Source organism: Sparus aurata, chromosome 1 (assembly GCF_900880675.1).
Source record: "Sparus aurata chromosome 1, fSpaAur1.1, whole genome shotgun sequence".
Lineage (NCBI taxonomy): Eukaryota > Metazoa > Chordata > Actinopteri > Spariformes > Sparidae > Sparus > Sparus aurata.
The window spans coordinates 6,616,732-6,628,634 of NC_044187.1; the positions used below are offsets into that span (position 1 = coordinate 6,616,732).

Below are 11,903 nucleotides of genomic sequence, written 5' to 3' on the forward strand. Positions count from 1 at the left end.
CACTTCTGTCTTATTAACTGATTGTTAACTGAAGTTATTCAGTGTCATTGTGTTTTCTGATGTTCTCTGTGTTACAGTGATACAGGGTCAGGATGACTGGGGAGTGACTTACAGCTCTACTGAGATCTGTGCCTTAAAAGGATCAACAGTGGACATGAGCTGCACCTACACATACCCATCCACTGTAAAAAGAGTTGAAAATAGATTCTGGTTCACAAAAGAGAGTAATGGTGTTTATACGGATTTAAGAACAGACCCACAGTATTCAGGTCGTGTGCAGTATATCTGTGTTAACAACAACTGCACTCTGAGAATCACAGACCTGAGAGAGAGCGACTCAGCTGAGTACAAGTTCAGATTCATTATAGAACAAGAAGGTGGGAAATATACTGGTTTACCTGGAGTCACTTTGTCAGTCACAGGTAATATTTTTTTACTGATTATTTTTAAATTTAGTTCAAAGTGTTTAATTTCTTGAAATCACTGTAAATGATTGTAAACATCTTATGTATGTATTTATTAACATAATTAACATTGTTCATTACCACATATTTACAGAGCCTCTCAAGCTGCAGGTGCATCGACAACATTCAAATACTTACCTGTCGTGTGTCAGCAGTTGTGATGGTCAAACTTCCTTCATCTGGTTCAAGAATGGAGAGAAAGTACCTGAAAATAACAGGTATTACTATCCAGATGTCGTTGGTCACGCAGACGAGTACACCTGTGCTGTCAAAGGTTATGAGAAGTTCCAGTCTCCTCCAGTGTGTGAGTTTACTTTCTGTTCCATCTAATGGAGACTTTAACATGTTGATGTAACTCAGTGGTATTTGGTGATTTGTTGTACAGAAGTGATTGACAACCAAACAGCTGCACTAAGATTCTAGACTTGTTGAATAAATATTCATTTTATGTGTCTTCACTCCAAATTAAGCCACAAAATAACAGATCACAGATCCGTCTGTATCTTCAATTTATTCAAGGACTTTTTTTAAGTCTGGTCCGTCCACAAGAGTAAACAGAATCTAGTCACATGATTGTTCAGATGTGAGGAGTTATAAGATATTATTCTTACTTGTGTTTTGAATGTTAGTATGCAGAACTTTATCTAACTGACCTACTAGAGTTCATCAGTAAACATGAAAGTGTCCAAAGACACTGAACCAGGATAATTTCCTTGATCACTGATGAACTATGAAACATTTTGTCTGTGATCTTTATGTTCATTTGGATTTATGGTGATTAGGTTGAAGTAAGATTAATTAGTTTGGTATTTCTGATTTCTGTCTATTTCCAACATGGACCTCCTTTGTCAACACACATATTAAAATTTAATGAAATGTTTTTATTTGTTCTCCTCCAGATGCTCCAAAGCTTCCCTCTGTGTCAGTGAGTCCCTCTGCTGAGATAGTGGAGGGCAGTTCAGTGACTCTGACCTGTAGCAGTGATGCTAACCCAGCAGCTAAATACACCTGGTACAAGGAGAATGGAGATCCAGACCCTCATCCTCTCAGTAAAGAACCACAGCTTGTCTTGAGCTCCTTCCAGTCCTCTGACTATGGAGAGTATTACTGTACAGCTGAGAACGAGCTGGGGAGGAGGACGTCTGAATACATCTCTATAGATGTGACATGTGAGTGAAACGCAGCTGATTTAAATCAACTTATGACAAGGTTTAAAAACTTTATTACCCAGTCAGGTGTTTTGCTGATGGTGCACTTTCTCCAGCTCTGCCTGTTTCACCTTCACAGTCTGCTGCTGTTGTTCACTGAGCAGCTACAGTAGATGATGAAATGATGTTTGATTTACAAACTGTTTCCAGATCTGCACAGATGTTCATTGATCCAGAAAACCACCTCTAAAGTTTCAGATGCTGCCACACATAAATACACATCCAACATGTAATGTGTCCAGAGTCCTGTTATCAACTCTGTCTCTGAGAAATGATCTGTAGTACTTATATACTAGTTTGTGTTGCCACGAATATTTTGATGGAAACAAAATTGCTGTCTTCATTTCATTACATGGCCATGTTTTGAGAATTGTTGGAAGAGGAAACATTTCGTTCCCCACACAGTTAAATTACAGAACCAGCATCATCAGTTGGTGCTATGAATTCACTGGAGATCGGAATTGACATCATTTTCTTTTCCAGTTCCCCAGTATTTAGAACACATTTGAAACACATTTGTGTGATGTCATTTACCACAGCTTACTCTTAAAAATGGAACAGGAACAAGTTGCCCTAACACACACACAATCACACAAACTTTTTAAATATATGCGTTACATTGTTTGTCTGGCAGAGAGCACTGTGGAGTTTATGTTTCAACCTGATCTCTATGTCATGTACTATACTACATGTGTCCACAGCCTGACAGATAGTCCACATATACTGAGCAGGACATTAACTGATTTAACACGCAGACATGCACTGTTATCCAGAATATCTTTGTTTTTACCTTGTTTTATCTTATTTTATCACTCTATTGGACCAACGGAACAAAACATGCTGTAACACTCTGATTAACTGTCTGTTTTCTTTTAATCACCATTTCTTAGTATCAGGGAAATCAGTGGCTGCTGGAACAATCACTGTCGTTCTCCTGGCTATCATATCCCTCTCTGTCTTCCTGTGGATCAGGTGAGCAGTTCTGTTCTACTGAATCACTGAATGTTCAATTACTGCAAAATGGAATTAAAACATTCAGGTGTTTATGTTTTAATTAACTCTTCTAACCAGGAAAAAGAGGGCTCCCAGGGAATCTACTGAGGCTGAAGAGAGACCAGACGACAGGGAACAGGTGAGGATAGTTCTGTATTTAACTGTAGAAGACATAAAACCCAGTCTGGCTCCTGTTTATTCATACTGCTGAGTCACTCAGTGTCTTTAAGGGCTTCTAGAAAACTCATCTGACAGAGGATGACTTCATGTTGCACTTTTGACAACAGGGATATTAGTTCCATTATTACCACAGCTGCTTCTGCTTCAGCTGTTTTCATCCTGGTTTCAATCCTCTGTAAGAATGCACTGTTCAAATGAAAGACTCATATAAAATATGTAGCTGAAAGTAATTCTGTTTATGTCTACCTGAGCAGGGACAGCCGGAGGAGCAGGAGGACGTTCATTACACCAGCGTCCACTTCTCCAACAACCAGGCAGATAATCTGTACTCCAACATCAGACCAGCTCAGCCTGGAAGACACGTGGAGCAACAGGAAGTCGAGTACGCTGCTGTCAGATATAACAGTGCCAGTACCGCCCCGAGGTGAGCGGCTCTTCATACAGAAACACTGTGCAACATTAAAATGACTCAACTTTAAAAAATACATCTGATCTGTCTTCATTATTATCACGGTTGGGATGAGAATTGTTTTATTTCATGCAATCTCTTTTCTCCTTCTCAGAGCCAGAGGTCAGGGAGCTGCAGAGGATCCAGCTGTGTTGTACAGCACCGTCAACAAAACCTGCTGACCTGCATTTTTAGTCTGATATTTCTGTTTCTTCATAACATTTGTATTAAAGCAGGAATATGCAACAGAGACAATTATATATCTTAGAGACGTTCAGATTTATGAACTAAACATACACCAGTGTTCAGCTTAGTGGAAGAATGTGTGAAGTATTTTATGACTTTATTATCCGTTTAATTGTAAATATAACTTCTAACATGCTTTTTACAGAAACCTGATGAATGAAAGTTCAATATTCAGTGAACTTTTATATTTTATCATTGAATTAGTCTCTGACAACTGTTCTTCTTCTGCAGCCTCCATAACACACCTGAAGTAGTTGTACAACAGGTGATGTGATGCCTCTCAGGTGTTGGAGCTCATGATAGGGATTAAATACTTTGTGAGTTACTCTCAGACCAAACTGTAGGAGTCTAAGACCGAACCCCAATTAGAAGAGTTGTGATATAACGATATTGACTAAATCAGGATATATTTAAAAATGAAATACTTTTAGTGTTAATATTACAATATGATAGCAGCTTGTAAATAATACATTGCCTCTTTCTCTTTTTTTCCTTTCCCACTTTGTCGTGGTAGGTGATGATAATGCACCTGCTGGTTGAGTGTAATTGTTGTTTTTGTACACATCAGGACAGTTATGGTAAGAGGCTCTCTCTCTCCACCTCCCTACACTCGTATTGTAAGTGTAATTAATTTGCCAGAATACAGACAAAACACACAGTAAACAAAGTTAAAGATGAATTTGACTGAGCATTATTGTTTCCAAATTCTCTAGAGATATTGTGATAACATTGTTATTTTGGCCGCGATAATTGTGTTGTTAAAATCTTATATTGTGACAGTCCTGATCCCAATACACCCTTTTGCCTCGACCACTTAGCCCTGCCTCTGTTTTGTGTGTTCACATCTACAGTAGTGTGTCCTGAGACTTGTTGGGACAGAGGAGTACGACAAAGATCTCTGCAAACTGAGGTTCTTTTTTTAGAGGCACACTTCAAACAGAGTGTTATCAGAACTCTCTGCTGTTTCCTCATGTATTACCGTCCTTTTCTTTATATGCAGCTTTAAACAATCACTACTAGATCACTGATTTCTCAGTAGCAAGGTAATGTTACATCACATTATTTTTTGTATTATTATTACTTTTAATGTTCGAAATTCTTTATCTGTTTCCCTGCAGCTCAGTCACTAGCATAAAATGTTGTCATGTTGGGTTTCTGCAAATCCTGAAATGTATGTTGTACGTAGTATATCGACATCTCTACAATACGTGTCATGTTATGTTCATATCGCCTGTTTATGAGCTGAGTGTCATATCCGGAAATGGAGGGTAATGTGGTAGTGTTTGAGCTTTTGTAAGCATGAAACCACTTCATTTATTAACATCCGTACATTTCCAAATATGATCTTTTCCAAACCCTAACAAGTGTTCATCTTTCATTAACCTAATCAGACCATTAGCACAGTGTTGCTACAATATACAAATGAAAATCGTACCTAAAGAGACAAACAGTACAGACATTATTTGTATATATTTGTGCGATTGGGTTGTTTTTCCTGACCTCTCAGTCTGACTCTTGTGCTTTTGTTACATGTTTATTTTACCCTGGAGATCAATAAAGTATCATACTTAGTGAATTTATTGATTGATGGGTGAACAGTGCCAGATTTATTTGATATTTCAGACCATACCTGCAAGGCAACCTTTGTACACAACATTAAACATCTCTTAACATAATGTCTTAGAGTGGACAGATGATTGAAACTGGGCTTCAGTGACCCACCACTTTTTTTCATCTCATAATTTTAACTATCTATCCCATCATTGTGACTTTGCCTCATGACTTGAGTTTTTTTTATTTTTGTTATCTGATAATTGATACTTTTTTCCTCAATTTCTAAATCTTATTTTCATGATTTGCGGTGGGAGTATATGTATTTGTGTGGTGTAAAGGCTCGTTTTCATGAATTTATTTCCTTCAACTGACGATTCTGGGCTTTCCGAGGCTCCCTGAACTACTCAGTTAACGTTTGAAGCCATGACATCAGACGTAAGAGACAAATTAGCGGCAGTACCGTTTGACGAGGTCAGAGGTCAAAGAACGGTCGCGTGGCTCTAATGTGACGTATGTACAATAACAGAAATGTAGACGTTGATTAACTGTCAGTTGGTGACGTGCAGTTGCTGTTTAAGTGGCTGAAAGTTAAGATAAGTACTAGTTAAAATGATTAGAAACAGTTTTAACAGGAATGAAGATTAGAATACGGCTTCAGTTTTTACCAGTGGTAAGTTGTGACGATGTGAGCAAGATATTGACTGATATACATCGAAAATGTATATATTCTAAATGCTAATGCTAGCTTACTGTTTTAGCAGATAATCCAGTTGTATGCTAGCTGCCCGTATCAAGTGGTGGAAAGTAGCTAGCATTATTTTAACATTCATTAACTTATTAAATACTTAATTGTGTCATATTGTGCTTTAACAACACTTGACTATGTTTTCAAATGCTACTTCTACTTGACTACAATTCAGACAAACACATTTTTAACTGTAGTTAAGTGGCTTTGATTCCTTTAAGAAGTGATTTCTTTACTATTATTTTACTGTCGATACCAACCTGATTAGATTTAAGGGGTTTATTGTGACTTATGAAGACTAAATGATTCTTAAATAGCATTCTATTACTCATAAATTTACCTAACTGATCCAGGATCTTCTTCCAACACTACAAAAGGTAGAACATTTTTGCTTCTACCTCATAAAGTTACCTGAATATCTAGAAGCTTAAGACCTGGACATGTTACAGAGGAACAGGTGATGAGCAAACCAGAGCAAAATCTACCAAGAAGCCAGAAAGACAACTCCAGAGGTGTTTCATGACTGCTGGATGTGTAAGTAAGTAATTATTTTCTAACATGAGCCATAATAACTTTAGTTAAATAGTGATGTCACAGTAGTCTCTCTCTTGTTAGCTAGTTGTTAAGTTACTCAGGAGTAAAACATGAACTAGCTTCTAACTCTGTGGTGGCAGATGAGAGTCTGTGCTTGTGTAAAATATGTTGTTTGGTGAGGCTGATAACAGGCAAGTCTCAGAGTACTCACTCAGCTAACAAATTATATGCTTTAATTTGAAACTGATGTGCTAATTAAGAAAAACAAGGAGGGGTTTGAATGTAGTTTGCTGATGTAGTTGTAGTTTCTACTGCTGCTGCTAGATGGCAGTGAAGAGCCACATTTGACTTGTAGATAGAAGATAGTATTTATAATATAACAAACCATTTTGTGTTCATGTTCATTGTTTCATTTTTCTTGTGTGTGTTGTTCATCGTGTTTTTTTTTTGTTATTTGTCAAAACACTGTTATAGTTTTAATATTATTTGATTGTTTGTATCAACAGCTCCGGCACCACCCTCAACATTCAGGATTCGAGATATTTATTGTCACCCTGGTTTTACAAGTACTCTGGTGTGAAAATATTCTGCTTAGAGACTCCACTACGGAAATGGTCCCCCAGGAACAAGGTCAAAGGTAGGCTTAGACCATATGAAAATGTTAAATGTTGCAATTATCTTGATAATCATCAAACTTTTCTTAAATATATTTATTGCGTCGCAGATGGGAGACATCTTTTGTAGCTGAAAAATAATCCGTCACAGAAGATCTTAAATAGGTAATCAATAGCTCTTCCTGCACAAATAAAGGATAATTAATGGTGATAACCTCATCCATTGGTTATTTTTAGTTTGGAAAGTGTTTTGGGTTCTGGTGAAGTTAAAAGATATGAAGCTAGTCCACTCCTCTGTGAGCAGAAGCCACACTAGTCATTCTGAAACTTTAAGTTGTCAATCAACACCCTGGTGTCGGCCTTTCCAGTGAGGCTAAGAAGTATGACAGACAGTAAACTGCAGCCCATCTTCATCATGCATATTAATAATGTGAGAAGGAAGTCAGGCTTGTCTTCACAGCTTGATCTCAGTCTCATGCTCACTCTGATGACCACAGAGGAACGTTGTCTTTCAAGAACACATCCTTCTCCACTGAAAGATGTTTATTGAGGTGTGTTATATTTGTTGCATACATGATTTATCTGCTGATGAGCTTTAACATCTCTTAAGCTTTAAAGAAAGATAAGAGGAGCAGCGATAAGTTTACCCGCAGCAACAAGTGGATTTATTATCTCCCTTCTCTCTGTGCCAAGGTAAGTTATATCTTCATTTAAACTGTAAAGCATTTATCCCCCTTATTCAGAGCAACATAAAGTCGATTTTTACCAATACACACTGTGACTCTTTCGTCTTACATTTCCACATAAAATCTAACAGTCTTGGAACCTTGAAAATGTGTTGAATTGATGCGTATCCTTAAAGCCATGGTTAGTTAGGGTGAATTTAAAACTAGAATAATGTTAGCAGTTCATCTGAACAAATGTTTATCCCTTTTTAAAGAGAAGCTATTCTTAAAGAAGTCTTAACAATAGAAACATCTTACAAAGACCACTTTTATTCTGAAGGCATCTATTTCTGTGTGGTGTGTGAGTTTACCAAACAGTCTTCCACTAACAAACTGCCATCTGGTGGAGACTGTAACTCATTGCACCACACATTGTTGTCTTGACATGGAGCGCTGTCCCTTCAACACTGCAGCTGCTGGTTGAAGACATTTCTTTTGTTTCTCTCTTAAATGGTTCATAATGACTTTATCATGTGACTTTTGTTTTTGTGCTCTAACGATTTCAACTTGAAAAGAAGTAAAGCACCAGGGGTCGACCGATGTGGATTTTTCAGGGCTGGGTGGTTACTTGACATAATGAGCCAGTGTCAATAATCAGTCTGCCCCTCACAAGTACCAGAAGACATAAAGACTTTGTTTCCTTTACAAGAGTAAATGCAATCGTTACCTCTACCCCTGTTAGAAACCCACGGAACGAGTCTCTCACTCTTAAATAATCAGCATTAAGAGGTCCATATACAGTTTACAAAACAATAAAATGACTAGTTAAGTCAGTCAGTTACTGACTACATGCACATTAAAAAGTCTAGTTTAACAGCTTCACATCTGTCTGCTGCCTACTGTGCTGACCACAGAGGGACATGATCTTTAAAGAGGAAATGTTTCTCTGTTACAAGCAGAATTATTTATTGATATATTTAGTGTAATGATTCATGTGATATGATTGATCTTTCATACATTGACCTGCTGATTTAATTTCTCGGGAGTCACACTGAGATGAGAGGAGCAGCTATGAGTTTAAAAGTGACAGTGAGTGGATTCCTTATCCTCCTTCTCTCTGTTCCAGGTAATGTATGTCTATATTTACATTGTTGGGCATTTAGTTACTCAGAGCAAACTCAAATATATTTTTTAGAATCATACAAAAAATAATGATAACCTAAATAATATTCTTCTAGATTGTTTTTGTGATATGATGCCAAGTGTTGCAGACCATTAAAACACATTCAGTTCTGTTTTCTGTTTCCATTTTTGTGTAGTTAATGTTAAAGAATAAGAGTAGTGCTGTGTCAGTTATCTATACTTGGAGCTGTTAGTGGTTCATTTGGTGCCTGTACTCCGAAGCAGGATTTGTTGTTAGCAATGTAATTTCAGTGTTAACTCTGTGTTACGAAGCATGTTCATGTCTTCTATCCTCTGTTATGAATTTGATTGTAGTTTCTGATGTCCTCTGTGTTACAGTGGTACAGATGTAACAATCTCCTTCAATTATTAACTCAAAAAGGGAAAAGTACATATGCAAATTTAAGGGAATGAGCAGACTTGATAAGTTACAGTACAGTACAGGCGTTACACCAGTGGTCTCATGTACTGCCGTGTTGATAGCCAACCGTAATTCATGCAGCCACCGATCCCAATCCTGATGATGGTTTTCTACAAAGCAAGCTATCGTGGTTTTCAGGAGTGGTAGGCTGTAGTGAACTTTTGGGCCACACCCCAGGATTCACACAGGCTGGACATCAGCTGGCTTGTGAATTGAGGGCGTCGATCTGACACCAGGTAGGTGGGTGCCCCCCAGCGTGTGAAGATGTCATTTTTCAAGATTTGACAGACCTTTGGTGTCTTGGTGCCCTTCAGAGGGAAAAGCTCCACCCACCTACTGTAGTAATCTACTAGAACCATCAGGACTGAATTCTGAGCCTTACTGAGTGGGAATGGCCCGATGAAGTCCACTCTTATCATCTTGCTGGGTGCTTTGACCTCCGTTGCCACCATGCTACCTCCAAGATTTTCAGCAGCACCTACATCCTTCCTAAATGTCCTCCAAATGGGCTGTTGTGGAAGTATGAGAGGAACTCTGGCACCAGCACAGTCGGCACAACCAACTGGTAGTTAAATCAGCTGTATTTTGAGGGCACACCTCTGTGCAAAACTCCCTGTTGTTCTTGGTAATGGATGCAGCCTGGTGTGGGCTGGCAGATTGTTAGCTCCAGCTCTTGGCACAATGTATTGTCCAGCTGCATTCAATGGCCTGAAGGGAACTGGGTAAATCAGCCCAGTATGACTTGGCGACAGCCACAGACACACACTACATTCTTGTAGTGGCATGGCGCGGGACAGAGCATCCGGAACAACATTACAGCACCCATGCTTGTAGTGGACCCAGAAGGAGAAAGCCTGCAAGCAGAGTGTCCATCTGGTGAGGCGGGATGATGCCTTAGGGCAGTTGAATGCCCAGGTCAGAGCACTATGGTCTGTGAACACATTAAATGCTTCCCCTTCAAGGTAATGATCCCACTTTTCGACTGCCCACATCACCACCGGGCATTCCTTCTCTGAGGTAGAATACCTCAGTTCAGCACCATGGAGAGCTCTCAAAGCAAAGGCGATTGTTCTTTCTTCACCTTCAATGGACTGCATCAGAACAGCTCCTAGCCCCACACCACTGGAGTCACAGTGCACCTGAAAGCCAAGGTGTGGCCTCGGCTGCGCTAGCACCAGTTGAGATGGCAATAAGCGCTTTCGATGTTCAAATGACGCTTGACACTAAGCCGACGATTCCCATAACATCCCTTTCTTTTTGAGGTCATTGAGTGAAGCCACAATATCCCCTAACCTAGGAAGGAACTTGTGATACCAACCCACCAATCCTAGGAACCTCTGGAGACTTTTTAACTCTGTTGGACCTGGGTAGGCCGTGATGGCATCATCCTTCATGGGATCCATTTCCAATCCCTTTCCTGAAACTACATGGCCGAGGAAGACGAGTTGAGTCTGTAGGAGATGGTATTTTTTTCACATTCAGTCACACATAGTCACACCAGCGTGTCCTGGGTCTTCCTCGGGGTCTCCTCCCGGGGGCATCCGAAACAGATGCCCAAGCCACCTCAGCTGGCTCCTCTCGATGTGGAGGAGCAGCGGCTCTACTCCGAGCTCCTCCCGGATGACAGAGCTTCTCACCCTATCTCTAAGGGAGCGCCCTGCCATCCTGCGGAGGAAACTCATTTCAGCCGCTTGTGTCCGGGATCTTATTCTTTCGGTCATGACCCAAAGTTCATGCCCATAGGCAAGGGTAGGAACGTAGATTGACTGGTAAATCGAGAGCTTCGCCTTTCGACTCAGCTCTCTCTTCACCACGACAGACCGATACAACGACCGCATTACTGCGGCCGCTGCACCGATCCGCCTGTCAATCTCCTGTTCCGTCCTTCCCTCACTCGTGAACAAGACCCCAAGATACTTAAACTCCTCCACTTGAGGCTGGAACTCTCCCCTAACTCGGAGGGAACAAGCCACCTTTTTCCGGTCGAGAACCATGGCCCCGCTTCACACTCGGCTGCAAACCACCCCAGGACATGCTGGAGGTCCTGGCTTGAAGGGGCCAACAAGACCACATCATCCGCGAAAAGCAGAGATGAAATCAAGTGGCTCCCGAACCAGACTCCCTCCGGCTCGTGGCTGTGCCTAGAAATTCTGTCCATAAAAATAATGAACAGGACTGGTGACAAAGGGCAGCCCTGCCGGATTCCAACATGCACCGGGAACAGGTCTGACTTACTGCCGGCAATGCAAACCAAGCTCCTGCTCCGGTCGTACAGGGACCGTACAGCCCTTAACAGAGGGCCTCCGACCCCGTACTCCCGGAGCACCTCCCACAGAATGCCACGAGGGACACGGTCGAATGCTTTCTCCAAGTCCACAAAACACATGTGGACTGGTTGGGCAAACTCCCATGAACCCTCGAGCACCCTGTGGAGGGTACAGAGCTGGTCCAGTGTTCCGCGGCCCGGACGAAAACCGCATTGTTCCTCCTGAATCCGAGATTTGACTATCGGCCGAATTCTCCTCTCCAGTACCCTGGAATAGACTTTCCCAGGGAGGCTGAGGAGTGTGATCCCCCGATAGTTGGAACACACCCTCCGGTCCCCGTTTTTGAATAGGGGGACCACCACCCCGGTCTGCCAGTCCAGAG

General features: G+C 40.7%; 1 long non-coding RNA gene across 2 annotated transcripts; it reads left to right on the forward strand.

The window, feature by feature from the left end:
- The first annotated feature begins 2,566 nt into the window (after positions 1-2,566).
- LOC115587716 (uncharacterized) lies at positions 2,567-5,115 on the forward strand. Of its 2 annotated transcripts, none has more exons than XR_003985146.1 (4): positions 2,567-2,644; positions 2,744-2,804; positions 3,097-3,269; positions 3,409-5,115. It is a non-coding gene; the product is annotated as an uncharacterized LOC115587716 (long non-coding RNA). The 2 variants fall into 2 exon arrangements; XR_003985145.1 differs by having other exon boundaries at positions 3,100-3,269.
- The last annotated feature ends 6,788 nt before the right edge of the window (positions 5,116-11,903 follow it).